The 22,213-nt window shown below is 42.6% G+C and overlaps 6 non-coding genes across 6 annotated transcripts; all 6 read left to right on the top strand.

Moving 5' to 3' along the window:
• The first annotated feature begins 47 nt into the window (after positions 1 to 47).
• trnas-uga (transfer RNA serine (anticodon UGA)) lies at positions 48 to 129 on the top strand. Its single transcript has one exon. It is a non-coding gene; the product is annotated as a tRNA-Ser (tRNA).
• A 4,239-nt stretch (positions 130 to 4,368) lies between these two features.
• On the top strand, positions 4,369 to 4,450 carry trnas-uga (transfer RNA serine (anticodon UGA)). The gene has a single exon. It is a non-coding gene; the product is annotated as a tRNA-Ser (tRNA).
• Positions 4,451 to 8,750: 4,300 nt separating this feature from the next.
• Positions 8,751 to 8,832, top strand: trnas-uga (transfer RNA serine (anticodon UGA)). The gene has a single exon. It is a non-coding gene; the product is annotated as a tRNA-Ser (tRNA).
• Positions 8,833 to 13,094: 4,262 nt separating this feature from the next.
• On the top strand, positions 13,095 to 13,176 carry trnas-uga (transfer RNA serine (anticodon UGA)). Its single transcript has one exon. It is a non-coding gene; the product is annotated as a tRNA-Ser (tRNA).
• A 4,260-nt stretch (positions 13,177 to 17,436) lies between these two features.
• On the top strand, positions 17,437 to 17,518 carry trnas-uga (transfer RNA serine (anticodon UGA)). Its single transcript has one exon. It is a non-coding gene; the product is annotated as a tRNA-Ser (tRNA).
• A 4,254-nt stretch (positions 17,519 to 21,772) lies between these two features.
• Positions 21,773 to 21,854, top strand: trnas-uga (transfer RNA serine (anticodon UGA)). Its single transcript has one exon. It is a non-coding gene; the product is annotated as a tRNA-Ser (tRNA).
• Positions 21,855 to 22,213: the final 359 nt, after the last annotated feature.

Genomic DNA, 22,213 nt, shown 5'->3' with positions numbered 1-22,213 from the left:
TCAAAATCACTAATGCTTTGTATGGACAATTTAATCATAGAGCCGCAGCTGTGATGGCCGAGTGGTTAAGGCGTTGGACTTGAAATCCAATGGGGTTTCCCCGCGCAGGTTCAAGCCCTGCTCACAGCGAGTTTCTATCAGTTTTAAGCAGTTGGCTTTCTGGCGACATCACTGACTTGTTCACCAATGAAACATCCATGTGCTGCAGTCTGCTGACTTGACTGATCATTTTGCTGATTGGAAATATTCGCTTTGATTGGCATCAGTGAGATATTGCAGATTTCTTCGAAACCAAAGGTAATATGAATGAGGAATGAAAATATCCAGAACAGGTCTTTTAATAGAGATCCTTGCAATGTGTTGAAGGCAATCGAACCTTCAGTGAATGAGTGGGAACGCCCTTTGGTTTTGTTAATTTGAACCAGATTTCTGTGTCAAATGACCACGGCAGAACTGGAATCTTCACAGAGTCAGAGAAATTTCCTACTGAAAGTGGAAAAATGGGAAAAGCAAATAACCTGAAAAGGCACTGCCGATCTTCACTGGTGCTCGAGTGGTTAGGATTGAGTGCACTTACTGCCATAGCCTGGGTTTGATTCCTGATCAGAAAATGATACCTTTATGCTGCTGTGGCAACTCTCACAAACATGATTTACTCGTGAAATGAAGGTATTCAGCACATCTGGCGCTAACAGTGGAGAGAAAAACACAATTAAAGCTCTAGATCAGTGATTATTCATCAGAGATGGAGAACAGATCGATAACAATTACAGAGAAAGAACAAGGGGACTGAATTGGAACACGTGAAGGGTTGTGAAAAGTTACAACACAGAGTGATGTACTGATAAAAGGGATGATGGTGCAAGGAAAATGTGGTTGGTAATGGGACAGCTATTTGTCCCTGCTGTTCCGTCTGCCAGACTTCACTGAAAGTTAGCTGATCCACGCTATTTTTGCTATTTCTTCACTTCAGGCCACTTTCACCACAGACTAGTTTCTCATTTTTAAAAAAAACTAACGTTTACCTCGACCACAAAAGTCAAAGACAGCACCGAGTGTGTTGACATGAGCATAAAACTGCAGGTGCACAAGTTTCAATTTCCAAAATGCACCAACCTAATCAATGTGGCTCCTGTGAAATGTGCAAGGCAATGCACGGCCATCAAACATCAATAGAAACAACTGACACACAGCAAATTCTACCACTTTCATGTGGCATCTCCTTCTGCTTCTGTCACTGCTTATCCTCCAGCTCCCTCTGCTCCTCCAGCTCCCAGGTGAATTAGCTGCTTTATGCAAACACACCGAATTCATGAAACCCAGCTTTCCCTGGAAAGCTTGGAATGGGAATGAAAGATACAGGACATTGAGAAGCGATGGGTTTTGCAGATAACAGGATAAATAAACACTGTGATCTCATCTTCCTGCTACTTCCGGATACTGAATACAGGAATGTGCAAGAGTTGTTCCCATTCACAATTATTAACAGTCACACTCTCCTTCCAATCTTGTACACGTTCCTTAGATTTCAAACTGTGCATAATTTCTCACTGGTTTTCAATGTGAAGAAAGCGGTGCTACTTGAAGCTAATGTTGTTCAGCAGATACACCAGAATGTGAAAGAAGATACCGAACAGGCCGATGATAACAGTGAATGTTTTGTTGAGCTGAGCTGCAGTGAAGGGTTGGCACCATTTAATATGTCATTCAGGAGGTCTGGTTCCAAATCTGGTGATAGAAATGACAAGAAAAACTCTCACTGAATTTCCTCAGAGTCATGAGATCAAAAGGCAATAATACAAGGTATGAAAGTGTATTTGTCTGTAATGGATTGTAAGATGTCAGAATGACTGTGAAGGCAGCAGCAGTGATGTTGAGAAACATACAATTATAGAAAAGTACAGCACAGAAGGAGGCCATTCGGCCCAGCGTGCTTCTTTAACAGAGCCATTGTGATTGGTTGATCAGGAATGATGTGTGTGCCAGTTTGAACAGCAGGCAGAAAAATGTGTCCCATTCACACCCACATTTTCCTTGCACCATTATCCCTTCAGTCAGTATATCACTCTGTCTTGCAACATTTCACAGCCCTTTGCTTGCCGTCTTCCACTCCCCACGCTCTGCCTCGAATTGTTTTCAACTTGTTGCATTTCTGACCTCTGCAGCTCTGAAGAATAATCGTTGACCTAAAATGTCAATTCTGCCTTTCATTCCACATCCTGACAGAGGAGCTGAGCATCTTCACTGTTTATTCAGCAAGGATCTCATGTTGGTTTTGACAGTTCGCACAGCAGCAAGACCAGAGCATCCCGTGAATGGGATTGAACAGAGATAAAAGCACCAAATCCTAACCACTAGACCACCAGGAAAACTGTTCTCAACTCCTGCTCGTTAATGACCGATGCTATTTTTTCCCATTACTTCACTTCAAGACACTTTCGCCACAGACTTGTTTGTCACACAAAATGATCTGTTTCGTTAGATCACAGAAGTCTTGTTCAGCCAATGAAAGCACCGAGTGCTGTCAGGAGGAACATGAAATGGACACTGAGGTAAAATAGAAGGACAAGCTGTGAATGTACAAGTTTCAATTTCCATATTGCACCGACCTACTCACTGAGGCTCCTGTGAAATGTGCAAGGCAATGCACGGCCATCATTATTCAATAGAAACAACTGAGAGACTTCAAACTCTGCCAGTTTCACATCTCCTCCTGCCTCTGTCACTGCTCTCCCTCTGCTCCGCCAGCTCCCAGGCGGATTACAGTTTGATGAAACCCAGTCGGGAGTGGGAATGAAAGATGTTGGACATTGAGAAGTGATGGGCTTTGCAGATAACAGGATAAATAGATAAATTCCTGCTTCTTCCAGTTACTGAATGCATTAATGTGCAAGAGTGGTTCCCATTATCAATTATCAACAGTCACACTCTCCTTCCAACCTCGGACACGTGGCTTAGCTTTGAAACTGTTCATATTTTCTCACTGGTTTTCAATGTGAAGGAAGTGGAGCTGCGAGAAGCTAATGTTGTTCAGCAGATGTAGCTCAGGAAGATACCGAACAGGCCTGTGACAACAGTGAATGTTTTGATGAGGTGAGCTGCAGTGAAGGGTCGGCACATTTAAAATGATATTCAGCGTCAGTGTCTTGACTTCAAAAGACCAGGACACAAGCTGCTGTTTCTGTATTATAAGGGCCTGAAAGGGTTAATGTTTGGACAGTGAGAGTAAACATCTCCCACTTTAGTGTTCACGATGTTCTCGTCAGTTGGGTGCTCGGCTTTGGAAGATGGTAGAAGCAACACTATGTGTGCTGGCTGGATAGGCTTGTGGAAAGTATAAATAATTATATGGATATAATAAACGAGTAATTCTTTAGCCCTACAGAGACTCCTGAGACTCTATCAACAATGCTCTACCTACAGTACAGTCAAAACACAACAGCACCTACTAATAGAATGCAGAAAATAACCAATCTTTACTGCATGAAAATGTATTTCTTCTTGATGGATCATCACATTTACACATGCCTGTGCTTCAATCTCCAACATTCAAACCCGCCTCATCTCTCAGATTATTCCTTCCACCTTTAATACTGACTTGCTTCTATTTCATTTTCTGTGGCTTATCCGACTGTAACATTCACTTTCATGTTCTTAAAGCCTTTAACATTGCTCGGTTCCCACCGCTGTTTCTGGGTTGCACATGTTCCATTCGCACCAATTTGGGCCTTGAACTCATTTAGGTCTGAGTGACCGCTCGGCACATGCACACTGCAGAAACAGGGCTCGGTCTTTGGAAGGACAACGGCGGGCTGTTGACAATATTTCTTTGAGGAATCTTCTGGGACAAGGGATGTGAACTGAGGAACTGGGTTTTGTTTTCATGGCAGTTCGTGCTTTTCTCATGAAATGTGTTCTTTGATGAAGTAACGGAGAAGGTTGATGAGGATAGCGGTCATGTGATTGATGCTTTGCACATGGAATTTCTAAAGGCGTCTGGTGAAATACCACATAATCGAGCTGTTAGAAAAATTAAAGCGGTGGAATTAAAGGACCAGGGCCAGCGTGGTTACATAATTTGCTGAGGGACATAAAACGGTGAATAGCGACCAGAGAAGAGGATGAGTTTCCAGGGTGATGGGGAAAAACTGGATTGTGGGATTTAACCTGACAGTTCTTTCAAAGAGCCGGCACAGGCTCGGCGGGTGGACAGGCTTCCTTCTGTGCTGTAAAATTCACTGATTCCATCATGTTCATTTTCACATCAACTGGGAGATGCAACAGAACTCAAGACTCAAAGACAATGATTCTCCACAATATGGCAAAATCACTAATGCTTTATATGGGCAATTTAATCATAGAGTCACAGCTGTGATGGCCGAGTGGTTAAGGCGTTGGACTTGAAATCCAATGGGGTTTCCCCGCGCAGGTTCGAACCCTGCTCACAGCGAGTTTCATTCAGTTTTAAGCAGTTGGCTTTCTGGCGACATCACTGACTTGTTCACCAATGAAACATCCATGTGCTGCAGTCTGCTGACTTGACTGATCATTTCGCTGATTGGAAATATTCGCATTGATTGGCATCAGTGAGATATTGCAGATTTCTTCGTAACCAAAGGTAATATGGATGAGGAATGAAAATATCCAGAAAATGTCTTTTAATAGAGATCCTTGCAATGTGTTGAAGGCAATCGAACCTTCAGTGAATGAGTGGGAACGCCCTTTGGTTTTGTTAATTTGAACCAGATTTCTGTGTAAAATGTCCACGGCAGAACTGGAATCTTCACAGAATCAGAGAAATTTCCGACTGAAAGTGGAAAAATGGGAAAAGCAAATAACCTGAAAAGGCACTGCCGATCTTCACTGGTGCTCGAGTGGTTAGGATTGAGTGCACTTACTGCCATAGCCTGGGTTTGATTCCTGATCAGAAAATGATACCTTTATGCTGCTATGGCAACTCTCACAAGCATGATTTACTCGCGAAATGAAGGTACTCAGCACATCTGGCGCTAACAGTGGAGAGAAAAACACAATTAAAGCTCTAGATCAGTGATTATTCATCAGAGATGGAGAACAGATCGATAACAATTACAGAGAAAGAACAAGGGGACTGAATTGGAACACGTGAAGGGTTGTGAAAAGTTACAACACAGAGTGATGTACTGATAAAAGGGATGATGGTGCAAGGAAAATGTGGTTGGTAATGGGACAGCTATTTGTGCCTGCTGTTCCGTCTGCCAGACTTCACTGAAAGTTAGCTGATCCACGCTATTTTTGCTATTTCTTCACTTCAGGCCACTTTCACCACAGACTAGTTTCTCATTTTTTAAAAAAACTAACGTTTACCTCGACCACAAAAGTCAAAGACAGCACCGAATGTGTTGACATGAGCATAAAACTGCAGGTGCACAAGTTTCAATTTCCAAAATGCACCAACCTAATCAATGTGGCTCCTGTGAAATGTGCAAGGCAATGCACGGCCATCAAACATCAATAGAAACAACTGACACACAGCAAATTCTACCACTTTCGTGTGGCATCTCCTTCTGCTTCTGTCACTGCTTATCCTCCAGCTCCCTCTGCTCCTCCAGCTCCCAGGTGAATTAGCTGCTTTATGCAAACACACCGAATTCATGAAACCCAACTTTCCCTGGAAAGCTTGGAATGGGAATGAAAGATACAGGACATTGAGAAGGGATGGGTTTTGCAGATAACAGGATAAATAAACACTGTGATCTCATCTTCCTGCTACTTCCGGATACTGAATACAGGAATGTGCAAGAGTTGTTCCCATTCACAATTATCAACAGTCACACTCTCCTTCCAATCTTGTACACGTTCCTTACATTTCAAACTGTGCATAATTTCTCACTGGTTTTCAATGTGAAGAAAGCGGAGCTACTTGAAGCTAATGTTGTTCAGCAGATACAGCAGAATGTGAAAGAAGATACCGAACAGGCCGATGATAACAGTGAATGTTTTGTTGAGCTGAGCTGCAGTGAAGGGTTGGCACCATTTAAAATGTCATTCAGGAGGTCTGGTTCCAAATCTGGTGATAGAAATGACAAGAAAAACTCTCACTGAATTTCCTCAGAGTCATGAGATCAAAAGGCAATAATACAAGGTACGAAAGTGTATTTGTCTGTAATGGATTGTAAGATGTCAGAATGACTGTGAAGGCAGCAGCAGTGATGTTGAGAAACATACAATTATAGAAAAGTACAGCACAGAAGGAGGCCATTCGGCCCAGCGTGCTTCTTTAACAGAGCCATTGTGATTGGTTGATCAGGAATGATGTGTGTGCCAGTTTGAACAGCAGGCAGAAAAATGTGTCCCATTCACACCCACATTTTCCTTGCACCATTATCCCTTCAGTCAGTATATCACTCTGTCTTGCAACATTTCACAGCCCTTTACTTGCCGTCTTCCACTCCCCACGCTCTGCCTCGAATTGTTTTCAACTTGTTGCATTTCTGACCTCTGCAGCTCTGAAGAATAATCGTTGACCTAAAATGTCAATTCTGCTTTTCATTCCACATCCTGACAGAGGAGCTGAGCATCTTCACTGTTTATTCAGCAAGGATCTCATGTTGGTTTTCACAGTTCGCACAGCAGCAAGACCAGAGCATCCCGTGAATGGGATTGAACAGAGATAAAAGCACCAAATCCTAACCACTAGACCACCAGGAAAACTGTTCTCAACTCCTGCTCGTTAATGACCGATGCTATTTTTTCCCATTACTTCACTTCAAGACACTTTCGCCACAGACTTGTTTGTCACACAAAATGATCTGTTTCTTTAGATCACAGAAGTCTTGTTCAGCCAATGAAAGCACCGAGTGCTGTCGGGAGGAACATGAAATGGACACTGAGGTAAAATAGAAGGACAAGCTGTGAATGTACAAGTTTCAATTTCCATATTGCACCGACCTACTCAATGAGGCTCCTGTGAAATGTGCAAGGCAATGCACGGCCATCATTATTCAATAGAAACAACTGAGAGACTTCAAACTCTGCCAGTTTCACATGACATCTCCTCCTGCCTCTGTCACTGCTCTCCCTCTGCTCCGCCAGCTCCCAGGCGGATTACAGTTTGATGAAACCCAGTCGGGAGTGGGAATGAAAGATGTTGGACATTGAGAAGTGATGGGCTTTGCAGATAACAGGATAAATAGATAAATTCCTGCTTCTTCCAGTTACTGAATGCATTAATGTGCAAGAGTGGTTCCCATTATCAATTATCAACAGTCACACACAGCCACATTGAGGGCCGAAGGGCTTGTACTGCGCTGTAATGTTCTAATTCCTTCCAATCTCGGACACGTGGCTTAACTTTGAAACTGTTCATATTTTCTCACTGGTTTTCAATGTGAAGGAAGTGGAGCTGTGAGAAGCTAATGTTGTTCAGCAGATGTAGCTCAGGAAGATACCGAACAGGCCTGTGACAACAGTGAATGTTTTGATGAGGTGAGCTGCAGTGAAGGGTCGGCACATTTAAAATGGAATTCAGCGTCAGTGTCTTGACTTCAAAAGACCAGGACACAAGCTGCTGTTTCTGTATTATAAGGGCCTGAAAGGGTTAATGTTTGGACAGTGAGAGTAAACATCTCCCACTTTAGTGTTCACGATGTTCTCTTCAGTTGGGTGCTCGGCTTTGGAAGAAGGTAGAAGCAACACCATGTGTGCTGGCTGGATAGGCTTGTGGAAAGTATAAATAATTATATGGATATAATAAACGAGTAATTCTTTAGCCCTACAGAGACTCCTGAGACTCTATAAACAATGCTCTACCTACAATACAGTCAAAACACAACAGCACCTACTAATAGAATGCAGAAAATAACCAATCTTTACTGCATGAAAATGTATTTCTTCTCGATGGATCATCACACTTACACATGCCTGTGCTTCAATCTCCAACATTCAAACCCACCTCTTCTCTCAGATTATTCCTTCCACCTTTAATACTGACTTGCTTCTATTTCATTTTCTGTGGCTTATCCGACTGTAACATTCACTTTCATGTTCTTAAAGCCTTTAACATTGCTCGGTTACCACCGCTGTTTCTGGGTTGCACATGTTCCATTCGCACCAATTTGGGCCTTGAACTCAATCCATACATTTAGGTCTGAGTGACCGCTCGGCAGAGACACACTGCAGAAACAGGGCTCGGTCTTTGGAAGGACAACGGCGGGTTGTTGACAATATTTCTTTGAGGAATCTTCTGAGACAAGGGATGTGAACTGAGGAACTGGGTTTTGTTTTCATGGCAGTTCGTGCTTTTCTCATGAAATGTGTTCTTTGATGAAGTAACGGAGAAAGTTGATGAGGATAGCGGTCATGTGATTGATGCTTTGCACATGGACTTTCAAAAGGCATCAGGTGAAATACCACATAATCGAGCTGTTAGAAAAATTAAAGCGGTGGAATTAAAGGACCAGGGCCAGCGTGGTTACATAATTTGCTGAGGGATATAAAACAGAGAATAGCGACCAGAGAAGAGGATGAGTTTCCAGGGTGATGGGGAAAAACTGGATTGTGGGATTAAACTGACAGTTCTATCAAAGAGCCGGCACAGGCTCGGCGGGTGGACAGGCTTCCTTCTGTGCTGCAAAATTCACTGATTCCATCATGTTGATTTTCACATCAACTGGGAGATGCAACAGAACTCAAGACTCAAAGACAATGATTCTCCACAATATGTCAAAATCACTAATGCTTTGTATGGACAATTTAATCATAGAGGCACAGCTGTGATGGCCGAGTGGTTAAGGCGTTGGACTTGAAATCCAATGGGGTTTCCCCGCGCAGATTCAAACCCTGCTCACAGCGAGTTTCATTCAGTTTTAAGCAGTTGGCTTTCTGGCGACATCACCGACTTGTTCACCAATGAAACATCCATGTGCTGCAGTCTGCTGACTTGACTGATCATTTCGCTGATTGGAAATATTAGCATTGATTGGCATCAGTGAGATATGGCAGATTTCTTCGAAACCAAAAGTAATATGGATGAGGAATGAAAATATCCAGAAAATGTCTTTTAATAGAGATCCTTGCAATGTGTTGAAGGCAATCGAACCTTCAGTGAATGAGTGGGAACGCCCTTTGGTTTTGTTAATTTGAACCAGATTTCTGTGTCAAATGACCACGGCAGAACTGGAATCTTCACAGAATCAGAGAAATTTCCTACTGAAAGTGGAAAAATGGGAAAAGCGAATAACCTGAAAAGGCACTGCCGATCTTCACTGGTGCTCGAGTGGTTAGGATTGAGTGCACTTACTGCCATAGCCTGGGTTTGATTCCTGATCAGAAAATGATATCTTTATGCTGCTATGGCAACTCTCACAAACATGATTCACTCGCGAAATGAAGGTACTCAGCACATCTGGCGCTAACAGTGGAGAGAAAAACACAATTAAAGCTCTAGATCAGTGATTATTCATCAGAGATGGAGAAGTCAGAGATGTAACAGATCGATAACAATTACAGAGAAAGAACAAGGGGAGCGAATTGGAACACGAGAAGGGTTGTGAAAAGTTACAACACAGAGTGATGTACTGATAAAAGGGATGATGGTGCAAGGAAAATGTGGTTGGTAATGGGACAGCTATTTCTTCCTGCTGTTCCGTCTGCCAGACTTCACTGAAAGTTAGCTGATCCACGTTATTTTTGCTATTTCTTCACTTCAGGCCACTTTCACCACAGACTAGTTTCTCATTTTAAAAAAAAACTAACGTTTACCCAGACCACAAAAGACAATGACAGCACCGAGTGTGTTGACATGAGCATAAAACTGCAGGTGCACAAGTTTCAATTTCCAAAATGCACCAACCTAATCAAGTGGCTCCTGTGAAATGTGCAAGGCAATGCACGGCCATCAAACATCAATAGAAACAACTGACACACAGCAAATTCTACCACTTTCATGTGGCATCTCCTTCTGCTTCTGTCACTGCTTATCCTCCAGCTCCCTCTGCTCCACCAGCTCCCAGGTGAATTATCTGCTTTATGCAAACACACCGAATTCATGAAACCCAACTTTCCCTGGAAAGCAGGGAATGGCAATGAAAGATACAGGACATTGAGAAGGGATGGGTTTTGCAGATAACAGGATAAATAAACACTGTGATCTCATCTTCCTGCTTCTTCCAGATACTGAAAGAGGAATGTGCAAGAGTTGTTCCCATTCACAATTATTAACAGTCACACTCTCCTTCCAATCTTGTACATGTTGCTTCGATTTCAAACTGTGCATAATTTCTCACTGGTTTTCAATGTGAAGAAAGCGGAGCTACTTGAAGCTAATGTTGTTCAGCAGATACACCAGAATGTGAAAGAAGATACCGAACAGGCCGATGATAACAGTGAATGTTTTGTTGAGCTGAGCTGCAGTGAAGGGTTGGCACCATTTAAAATGTCATTCAGGAGGTCTGGTTCCAAATCTGGTGATAGAAATGACAAGAAAAACTCTCACTGAATTTCCTCAGAGTCATGAGATCAAAAGGCAATGATACATGGTATGAAAGTGTATTTGTCTGTAATGGATTGTAAGATGTCAGAATGACTGTGAAGGCAGCAGCAGTGATGTTGAGAAACATACAATTATAGAAAAGTACAGCACAGAAGGAGGCCATTCGGCCCAGCGTGCTTCTTTAACAGAGCCATTGTGATTGGTTGATCAGGAATGATGTGTGTGCCAGTTTGAACAGCAGGCAGAAAAATGTGTCCCATTCACACCCACATTTTCCTTGCACCGTCATCCCTTCAGTCAGTACATCACTCTGTCTTGCAACATTTCACAGCCCTTTGCTTGCCGTCTTCCACTCCCCACACTCTGCCTCGAATTGTTTTCAACTTGTTGCATTTCTGACCTCTGCAGCTCTGAAGAATAATCGTTGACCTAGAATGTCAATTCTGCTTTTCATTCCACATCCTGACAGAGGAGCTGAGCATCTTTACTGTTTATTCAGCAAGGATCTCATGTTGGTTTTGACAGTTCACACAGCAGCAAGACCAGAGCATCCCGTGAATGGGATTGAACAGAGATAAAAGCACCAAATCCTAACCACTAGACCACCAGGAAAACTGTTCTCAACTCCTGCTCATTAATGACCGATGCTATTTTTTCCCATTACTTCACTTCAAGATACTTTCGCCACAGACTTGTTTGTCACACAAAATGATCTGTTTCGTTAGATCACAGAAGTCTTGTTCAGCCAATGAAAGCACCGAGTGCTGTCGGGAGGAACATGAAATGGACACTGAGGTAAAATAGAAGGACAAGCTGTGAATGTACAAGTTTCAATTTCCACATTGCACCAACCTACTCAATGAGGCTCCTGTGAAATGTGCAAGGCAATGCACGGCCATCATTATTCAATAGAAACAACTGAGAGACTTCAAACTCTGCCAGTTTCACATGACATCTCCTCCTGCCTCTGTCACTGCTCTCCCTCTGCTCCTCCAGCTCCCAGGCGGATTACAGTTTGATGAAACCCAGTCGGGAGTGGGAATGAAAGATGTTGGACATTGAGAAGTGATGGGCTTTGCAGATAACAGGATAAATAGATAAATTCCTGCTTCTTCCAGGTACTGAATGCATTAATGTGCAAGAGTTATTCCCATTAGCAATTATCAACAGTCACACTCTCCTTCCAATCTCGGACACGTGGCTTAGCTTTGAAACTGTTCATATTTTCTCACTGGTTTTCAATGTGAAGGAAGTGGAGCTGCGAGAAGCTAATGTTGTTCAGCAGATGTAGCTCAGGAAGATACCTAACAGGCCTGTGACAACAGTGAATGTTTTGATGAGGTGAGCTGCAGTGAAGGGTCGGCACATTTAAGATGGTATTCACTGTCAGTGTCTTGACCTGAAAAGACCAGGACACAAGCTGCTGTTTCTGTATTATAAGGGCCTGAAAGGGTTAATGTTTGGACAGTGAGAGTAAACATCTCCCACTTACTGTTCATGATGTTACTGTCACTTGGGTGCTCGGCTTTGGAAGAAGGCAGAAGCAACACCATGTGTGCTGGCTGGATAGGCTTGTGGAAAGTATAAATAATTATATGGATATGATAAACGAGTAATTTTTTAGCCCTACAGAGACTCCTGAGACTCTATCAACAATGTTCTACCTACAATACAGTCAAAACACAACAGCACCTACTAATAGAATGCAGAAAATAACCAATCTTTACTGCATGAAAATGTATTTCTTCTTGATGGATCATCACACCTACACATGCCTGTGCTTCAATCTCCAACATTCAAACCCGCCTCATCTCTCAGATTATTCCTTCCACCTTTAATACTGACTTGCTTCTCTTTCATTTTCTGTGGCTTATCTGACTGTAACATTCACTTTCATGTTCTTAAAGCCTTTAACATTGCTCGGTTCCCACCGCTGTTTCTGGGTTGCACATGTTCCATTCGCACCAATTTGGGCCTTGAACTCAATCCATACATTTAGGTCTGAGTGACCGCTCAGCAGAGACACACTGCAGAAACAGGGCTCGGTCTTTGGAAGGACAACGGCGGGTTGTTGACAATATTTCTTTGAGGAATCTTCTGAGACAAGGGATGTGAACTGAGGAACTGGGTTTTGTTTTCATGGCAGTTCGTGCTTTTCTCATGAAATGTGTTCTTTGATGAAGTAACGGAGAAAGTTGATGAGGATAGCGGTAATGTGATTGATGCTTTGCACATGGACTTTCAAAAGGCATCCGGTGAAATACCACATAATCGAGCTGTTAGAAAAATTAAAGTGATGGAATTAAAGGACCAGGGCCAGCGTGGTTACATAATTTGCTGAGGGACATAAAACAGAGAATAGCGACCAGAGAAGAGGATGAGTTTCCAGGGTGATGGGAAAAAGCTGGATTGTGGGATTAAACTGACAGATCTTTCAAAGAACCGGCACAGACTCGGCGGGTGGACAGGCTTCCTTCTGTGCTGCAAAATTCACTGATTCCATCATGTTCATTTTCACATCAACTGGGAGATGCAACAGATCTCAAGGCTCAAAGACAATGATTCTCCACAATATGTCAAAATCACTAATGCTTTGTATGGACAATTTAATCATAGAGTCACAGCTGTGATTGCCGAGTGGTTATGGCGTTGGACTTGAAATCCGATGGGGTTTCCCTGCGCAGCTTCAAACCCTGCTCACAGCGAGTTTTAAGCAGTTGGCTTTCTGGCCACATCACTGACTTGTTCACCAATTAAACATCTATGTGTTGCAGTCTGCTGACTTGACTGATCATTTTGCTGATTGGAAATATTCGCATTGATTGGCATCAGTGAGATATTGCAGATTTCTTCGAATCCAAAGGTAATTTGGATGAGGAATGAAAATATCCAGAAAATGTCTTTTAATAGAGATCCTTGCAATGTGTTGAAGGCAATCGAACCTTCAGTGAATGAGTGGGAACGCCCTTTGGTTTTGTTAATTTGAACCAGATTTCTGTGTAAAATGACCACGGCAGAACTGGAATCTTCACAGAATCAGAGAAATTTCCTACTGAAAGTGGAAAAATGGGAAAAGCAAATAACCTGAAAAGGCACTGCTGATCTTCACTGGTGCTCGAGTGGTTAGGATTGAGTGCACTTACTGCCATAGCCTGGGTTTGATTCCTGATCAGAAAATGATATCTTTATGCTGCTATGGCAACTCTCACAAGCATGATTTACTCGCGAAATGAAGGTACTCAGCACATCTGGCGCTAACAGTGGAGAGAAAAACACAATTAAAGCTCTAGATCAGTGATTATTCATCAGAGATGGAGAAGTCAGAGATGTAACAGATCGATAACAATTACAGAGAAAGAACAAGGGGAGCGAAATGGAACACGTGAAGGGCTGTGAAAAGTTACAACACAGAGTGATGTACTGATAAAAGGGATGATGGTGCAAGGAAAATGTGGTTGGTAATGGGACAGCTATTTGTCCCTGCTGTTCCGTCTGCCAGACTTCACTGAAAGTTAGCTGATCCACGCTATTTTTGCTATTTCTTCACTTCAGGCCACTTTCACCACAGACTAGTTTCTCATTTTTAAAAAAAACTAACGTTTACCTAGACCACAAAAGTCAAGGACAGCACCGAGTGTGTTGACATGAGCATAAAACTGCAGGTGCACAAGTTTCAATTTCCAAAATGCACCAACCTAATCAATGTGGCTCCTGTGAAATGTGCAAGGCAATGCACGGCCATCAAACATCAATAGAAACAACTGACACACAGCAAATTCTACCACTTTCATGTGGCATCTCCTTCTGCTTCTGTCACTGCTTATCCTCCAGCTCCCTCTGCTCCTCCAGCTCCCAGGTGAATTAGCTGCTTTATGCAAACACACCGAATTCATGAAACCCAACTTTCCCTGGAAAGCAGGGAGTGGCAATGAAAGATACAGGACATTGAGAAGGGATGGGTTTTGCAGATAACAGGATAAATAAACACTGTGATCTCATCTTCCTGCTTCTTCCAGATACTGAAAGAGGAATGTGCAAGAGATGTTCCCATTCACAATTATTAACAGTCACACTCTCCTTCCAATCTTGTACACGTTGCTTCGATTTCAAACTGTGCATAATTTCTCACTGGTTTTCAATGTGAAGAAAGCGTAGCTACTTGAAGCTAATGTTGTTCAGCAGATACAGCAGAATGTGAAAGAAGATACAGAACAGGCCGATGATAACAGTGAATGTTTTGTTGAGCTGAGCTGCAGTGAAGGGTTGGCACCATTTAAAATGTCATTCAGGAGGTCTGGTTCCAAATCTGGTGATAGAAATGACAAGAAAAACTCTCACTGAATTTCCTCAGAGTCATGAGATCAAAAGGCAATGAAACATGGTACGAAAGTGTATTTGTCTGTAATGGATTGTAAGATGTCAGAATGACTGAAGGCAGCAGCAGTGATTTTGAGAAACATACAATTATAGAAAAGTACAGCACAGAAGGAGGCCATTCGGCCCAGCGTGCTTCTATAACAGAGCCATTGTGATTGGTTGATCAGGAATGATGTGTGTGCCAGTTTGAACAGCAGGCAGAAAAATGTGTCCCATTCACACCCACATTTTCCTTGCACCATCATCCCTTCAGTCAGTATATCACTCTGTCTTGCAACATTTCACAGCCCTTTGCTTGCCGTCTTCCACTCCCCACGCTCTGCCTCGAATTGTTTTCAACTTGTTGCATTTCTGACCTCTGCAGCTCTGAAGAATAATCGTTGACCTAAAATGTCAATTCTGCCTTTCATTCCACATCCTGACAGAGGAGCTGAGCATCTTCACTGTTTATTCAGCAAGGATCTCATGTTGGTTTTGACAGTTCACACAGCAGCAAGAACAGAGCATCCCGTGAATGGGATTGAACGGCGACCACAGTGATAAAAGCATAAAATCCTAACCACTAGACCACCAGGAAAACTGTTCTCAACTCCTGCTAGTTAATGACCGAATCTATTTTTTCCCATTACTTCACTTCAAGACACTTTCGCCACAGACTTGTTTGTCACACAAAATGATCTGTTTCGTTAGATCACAGAAGTCTTGTTCAGCCAATGAAAGCACCGGTTGCTGTCGGGAGGAACATGAAATGGACACTGAGGTGAATTAGAAGGACAAGCTGTGAATGTACAAGTTTCAATTTCCATATTGCACCAACCTACTCAATGAGGCTCCTGTGAAATGTGCAAGGCAATGCACCGCCATCATTATTCAATAGAAACAACTGAGAGACTTCAAACTCTGCCAGTTTCACATAACATCTCCTCCTACCTCTGTCACTGCTCTCCCTCTGCTCCTCCAGCTCCCAGGCGGATTACAGTTTGATGAAACCCAGTCGGGAGTGGGAATGAAAGATGTTGGACATTGAGAAGTGATGGGCTTTGCAGATAACCGGATAAATAGATAAATTCCTGCTTCTTCCAGGTACTGAATGCATTAATGTGCAAGAGTTATTCCCATTATCAATTATCAACAGTCACACTCTCCTTCCAATCTCGGACACGTGGCTTAGCTTTGAAACTGTTCATATTTTCTCACTGGTTTTCAATGTGAAGGAAGTGGAGCTGCGAGAAGCTAATGTTGTTCAGCAGATGTAGTTCAGGAAGATACCTAACAGGCCTGTGACAACAGTGAATGTTTTGATGAGGTGAGCTGCAGTGAAGGGTCGGCACATTTAAGATGGTATTCACTGTCAGTGTCTTGACCTGAAAAGACCAGGACACAAGCTGCTGTTTCTGTATTATAAGGGCCTGAAAGGGTTAATGTTTGGACAGTGAGAGTAAACATCTCCCACTTAGTGTTCATGATGTTACTGTCACTTGGGTGCTCGGCTTTGGAAGAAGGCAGAAGCAACACCATGTGTGCTGGCTGGATAGGCTTGTGGAAAGTATAAATAATTATATGGATATGATAAACGAGTAATTTTTTAGCCCTACAGAGACTCCTGAGACTCTATCAACAATGTTCTACCTACAATACAGTCAAAACACAACAGCACCTACTAATAGAATGCAGAAAATAACCAATCTTTACTGCATGAAAATGTATTTCTTCTTGATGGATCATCACACCTACACATGCCTGTGCTTCAATCTCCAACATTCAAACCCGCCTCATCTCTCAGATTATTCCTTCCACCTTTAATACTGACTTGCTTCTCTTTCATTTTCTGTGGCTTATCTGACTGTAACATTCACTTTCATGTTCTTAAAGCCTTTAACATTGCTCGGTTCCCACCGCTGTTTCTGGGTTGCACATGTTCCATTCGCACCAATTTGGGCCTTGAATTCAATCCATACATTTAGGTCTGAGTGACCGCTCAGCAGAGACACACTGCAGAAACAGGGCTCGGTCTTTGGAAGGACAACGGCGGGTTGTTGACAATATTTCTTTGAGGAATCTTCTGAGACAAGGGATGTGAACTGAGGAACTGGGTTTTGTTTTCATGGCAGTTCGTGCTTTTCTCATGAAATGTGTTCTTTGATGAAGTAACGGAGAAAGTTGATGAGGATAGCGGTAATGTGATTGATGCTTTGCACATGGACTTTCAAAAGGCATCCGGTGAAATACCACATAATCGAGCTGTTAGAAAAATTAAAGTGATGGAATTAAAGGACCAGGGCCAGCGTGGTTACATAATTTGCTGAGGGACATAAAACAGAGAATAGCGACCAGAGAAGAGGATGAGTTTCCAGGGTGATGGGAAAAAGCTGGATTGTGGGATTAAACTGACAGATCTTTCAAAGAACCGGCACAGACTCGGCGGGTGGACAGGCTTCCTTCTGTGCTGCAAAATTCACTGATTCCATCATGTTCATTTTCACATCAACTGGGAGATGCAACAGATCTCAAGGCTCAAAGACAATGATTCTCCACAATATGTCAAAATCACTAATGCTTTGTATGGACAATTTAATCATAGAGTCACAGCTGTGATGGCTGAGTGGTTAAGGCGTTGGACTTGAAATCTGATGGGGTTTCCCCGCGCAGCTTCAAACCCTGCTCACAGCGAGTTTTAAGCAGTTGGCTTTCTGGCCACATCACTGACTTGTTCACCAATTAAACATCTATGTGTTGCAGTCTGCTGACTTGACTGATCATTTTGCTGATTGGAAATATTCGCATTGATTGGCATCAGTGAGATATTGCAGATTTCTTCGAATCCAAAGGTAATTTGGATGAGGAATGAAAATATCCAGAAAATGTCTTTTAATAGAGATCCTTGCAATGTGTTGAAGGCAATCGAACCTTCAGTGAATGAGTGGGAACGCCCTTTGGTTTTGTTAATTTGAACCAGATTTCTGTGTAAAATGACCACGGCAGAACTGGAATCTTCACAGAATCAGAGAAATTTCCTACTGAAAGTGGAAAAATGGGAAAAGCAAATAACCTGAAAAGGCACTGCTGATCTTCACTGGTGCTCGAGTGGTTAGGATTGAGTGCACTTACTGCCATAGCCTGGGTTTGATTCCTGATCAGAAAATGATATCTTTATGCTGCTATGGCAACTCTCACAAGCATGATTTACTCGCGAAATGAAGGTACTCAGCACATCTGGCGCTAACAGTGGAGAGAAAAACACAATTAAAGCTCTAGATCAGTGATTATTCATCAGAGATGGAGAAGTCAGAGATGTAACAGATCGATAACAATTACAGAGAAAGAACAAGGGGAGCGAAATGGAACACGTGAAGGGCTGTGAAAAGTTACAACACAGAGTGATGTACTGATAAAAGGGATGATGGTGCAAGGAAAATGTGGTTGGTAATGGGACAGCTATTTGTCCCTGCTGTTCCGTCTGCCAGACTTCACTGAAAGTTAGCTGATCCACGCTATTTTTGCTATTTCTTCACTTCAGGCCACTTTCACCACAGACTAGTTTCTCATTTTTAAAAAAAACTAACGTTTACCTAGACCACAAAAGTCAAGGACAGCACCGAGTGTGTTGACATGAGCATAAAACTGCAGGTGCACAAGTTTCAATTTCCAAAATGCACCAACCTAATCAATGTGGCTCCTGTGAAATGTGCAAGGCAATGCACGGCCATCAAACATCAATAGAAACAACTGACACACAGCAAATTCTACCACTTTCATGTGGCATCTCCTTCTGCTTCTGTCACTGCTTATCCTCCAGCTCCCTCTGCTCCTCCAGCTCCCAGGTGAATTAGCTGCTTTATGCAAACACACCGAATTCATGAAACCCAACTTTCCCTGGAAAGCAGGGAGTGGCAATGAAAGATACAGGACATTGAGAAGGGATGGGTTTTGCAGATAACAGGATAAATAAACACTGTGATCTCATCTTCCTGCTTCTTCCAGATACTGAAAGAGGAATGTGCAAGAGATGTTCCCATTCACAATTATTAACAGTCACACTCTCCTTCCAATCTTGTACACGTTGCTTCGATTTCAAACTGTGCATAATTTCTCACTGGTTTTCAATGTGAAGAAAGCGTAGCTACTTGAAGCTAATGTTGTTCAGCAGATACAGCAGAATGTGAAAGAAGATACAGAACAGGCCGATGATAACAGTGAATGTTTTGTTGAGCTGAGCTGCAGTGAAGGGTTGGCACCATTTAAAATGTCATTCAGGAGGTCTGGTTCCAAATCTGGTGATAGAAATGACAAGAAAAACTCTCACTGAATTTCCTCAGAGTCATGAGATCAAAAGGCAATGAAACATGGTACGAAAGTGTATTTGTCTGTAATGGATTGTAAGATGTCAGAATGACTGAAGGCAGCAGCAGTGATTTTGAGAAACATACAATTATAGAAAAGTACAGCACAGAAGGAGGCCATTCGGCCCAGCGTGCTTCTTTAACAGAGCCATTGTGATTGGTTGATCAGGAATGATGTGTGTGCCAGTTTGAACAGCAGGCAGAAAAATGTGTCCCATTCACACCCACATTTTCCTTGCACCATCATCCCTTCAGTCAGTATATCACTCTGTCTTGCAACATTTCACAGCCCTTTGCTTGCCGTCTTCCACTCCCCACGCTCTGCCTCGAAATGTTTTCAACTTGTTGCATTTCTGACCTCTGCAGCTCTGAAGAATAATCGTTGACCTAAAATGTCAATTCTGCTTTTCATTCCACATCCTGACAGAGGAGCTGAGCATCTTCACTGTTTATTCAGCAAGGATCTCATGTTGGTTTTGACAGTTCACACATCAGCAAGACCAGAGCATCCCGTGAATGGGATTGAACAGAGATAAAAGCAGCAAATCCTAACCACTAGACCACCAGGAAAACTGTTCTCAACTCCTGCTCGTTAATGATCGATGCTATTTTTTCCCATTACTTCACTTCAAGATACTTTCGCCACAGACTTGTTTGTCACACAAAATGATCTGTTTCGTTAGATCACAGAAGTCTTGTTCAGCCAATGAAAGCACCGGTTGCTGTCGGGAGGAACATGAAATGGACACTGAGGTGAATTAGAAGGACAAGCTGTGAATGTACAAGTTTCAATTTCCATATTGCACCAACCTACTCAATGAGGCTCCTGTGAAATGTGCAAGGCAATGCACGGCCATCATTATTCAATAGAAACAACTGAGAGACTTCAAACTCTGCCAGTTTCACATGACATCTCCTCCTGCCTCTGTCACTGCTCTCCCTCTGCTCCTCCAGCTCCCAGGCGGATTACAGTTTGATGAAACCCAGTCGGGAGTGGGAATGAAAGATGTTGGACATTGAGAAGTGATGGGCTTTGCAGATAACCGGATAAATAGATAAATTCCTGCTTCTTCCAGGTACTGAATGCATTAATGTGCAAGAGTTATTCCCATTAGCAATTATCAACAGTCACACTCTCCTTCCAATCTCGGACACGTGGCTTAGCTTTGAAACTGTTCATATTTTCTCACTGGTTTTCAATGTGAAGGAAGTGGAGCTGCGAGAAGCTAATGTTGTTCAGCAGATGTAGTTCAGGAAGATACCTAACAGGCCTGTGACAACAGTGAATGTTTTGATGAGGTGAGCTGCAGTGAAGGGTCGGCACATTTAAGATGGTATTCACTGTCAGTGTCTTGACCTGAAAAGACCAGGACACAAGCTGCTGTTTCTGTATTATAAGGGCCTGAAAGGGTTAATGTTTGGACAGTGAGAGTAAACATCTCCCACTTACTGTTCATGATGTTACTGTCACTTGGGTGCTCGGCTTTGGAAGAAGGCAGAAGCAACACCATGTGTGCTGGCTGGATAGGCTTGTGGAAAGTATAAATAATTATATGGATATGATAAACGAGTAATTTTTTAGCCCGACAGAGACTCCTGAGACTCTATCAACAATGTTCTACCTACAATACAGTCAAAACACAACAGCACCTACTAATAGAATGCAGAAAATAACCAATCTTTACTGCATGAAAATGTATTTCTTCTTGATGGATCATCACACCTACACATGCCTGTGCTTCAATCTCCAACATTCAAACCCGCCTCATCTCTCAGATTATTCCTTCCACCTTTAATACTGACTTGCTTCTCTTTCATTTTCTGTGGCTTATCTGACTGTAACATTCACTTTCATGTTCTTAAAGCCTTTAACATTGCTCGGTTCCCACCGCTGTTTCTGGGTTGCACATGTTCCATTCGCACCAATTTGGGCCTTGAACTCAATCCATACATTTAGGTCTGAGTGACCGCTCGGCAGAGACACACTGCAGAAACAGGGCTCGGTCTTTGGAAGGACAACGGCGGGTTGTTGACAATATTTCTTTGAGGAATCTTCTGGGACAAGGGATGTGAACTGAGGAACTGGGTTTTGTTTTCATGGCAGTTCGTGCTTTTCTCATGAAATGTGTTCTTTGATGAAGTAACAGAGAAAGTTTTGATGAGGATAGCGGTCATGTGATTGATGCTTTGCACATGGACTTTCAAAAGGCATCCGGTGAAATACCACATAATCGAGCTGTTGGAAAAATTAAAGCTTTGGAATTAAAGGACCAGGGCCAGTGTGGATACATAATTTGCTGAGGGATATAAAACAGAGAATAGCGACAAGAGAAGAGAATGAGTTTCCAGGGTGATGGGGAAAAAGCTGGATTGTGGGATTCAACTGACAGATCTTTCAAAGAACCGGCACAGACTCGGCGGGTGGACAGGCTTCCTTCTGTGCTGTAAAATTCACTGATTCCATCATGTTCATTTTCACATCAACTGGGAGATGCAACAGAACTCAAGACTCAAAGACAATGATTCTCCACAATATGGCAAAATCACTAATGCTTTATATGGACAATTTAATCATCGAGTCACAGCTGTGATGGCCGAGTGGTTAAGGCGTTGGACTTGAAATCCAATGGGGTTTCCCCGCGCAGGTTCGAACCCTGCTCACAGCGAGTTTCATTCAGTTTTTAGCAGTTGGCTTTCTGGCGACATCACCGACTTGTTCACCAATTAAACATCCATGTGCTGCAGTCTGCTGACTTGACTGATCATTTCGCTGATTGGAAATATTCGCTTTGATTGGCATCAGTGAGATATTGCAGATTTCTTCGTAACCAAAGGTAATATGGATGAGGAATGAAAATAGCCAGAAAATGTCTTTTAATAGAGATCCTTGCAATGTGTTGAAGGCAATCAAACCTTCAGTGAATGAGTGGGAACGCCCTTTGGTTTCGTTAATTTGAACCAGATTTCTGTGTCAAATGACCACGGCAGAACTGGAATCTTCACAGAATCAGAGAAATTTCTGACT

Source organism: Heterodontus francisci, chromosome 34 (genome assembly GCF_036365525.1).
Source record: "Heterodontus francisci isolate sHetFra1 chromosome 34, sHetFra1.hap1, whole genome shotgun sequence".
In the NCBI taxonomy this organism is placed as follows: domain Eukaryota; kingdom Metazoa; phylum Chordata; class Chondrichthyes; order Heterodontiformes; family Heterodontidae; genus Heterodontus; species Heterodontus francisci.
This window is presented reverse-complemented; position numbering and strand designations above follow the sequence as displayed.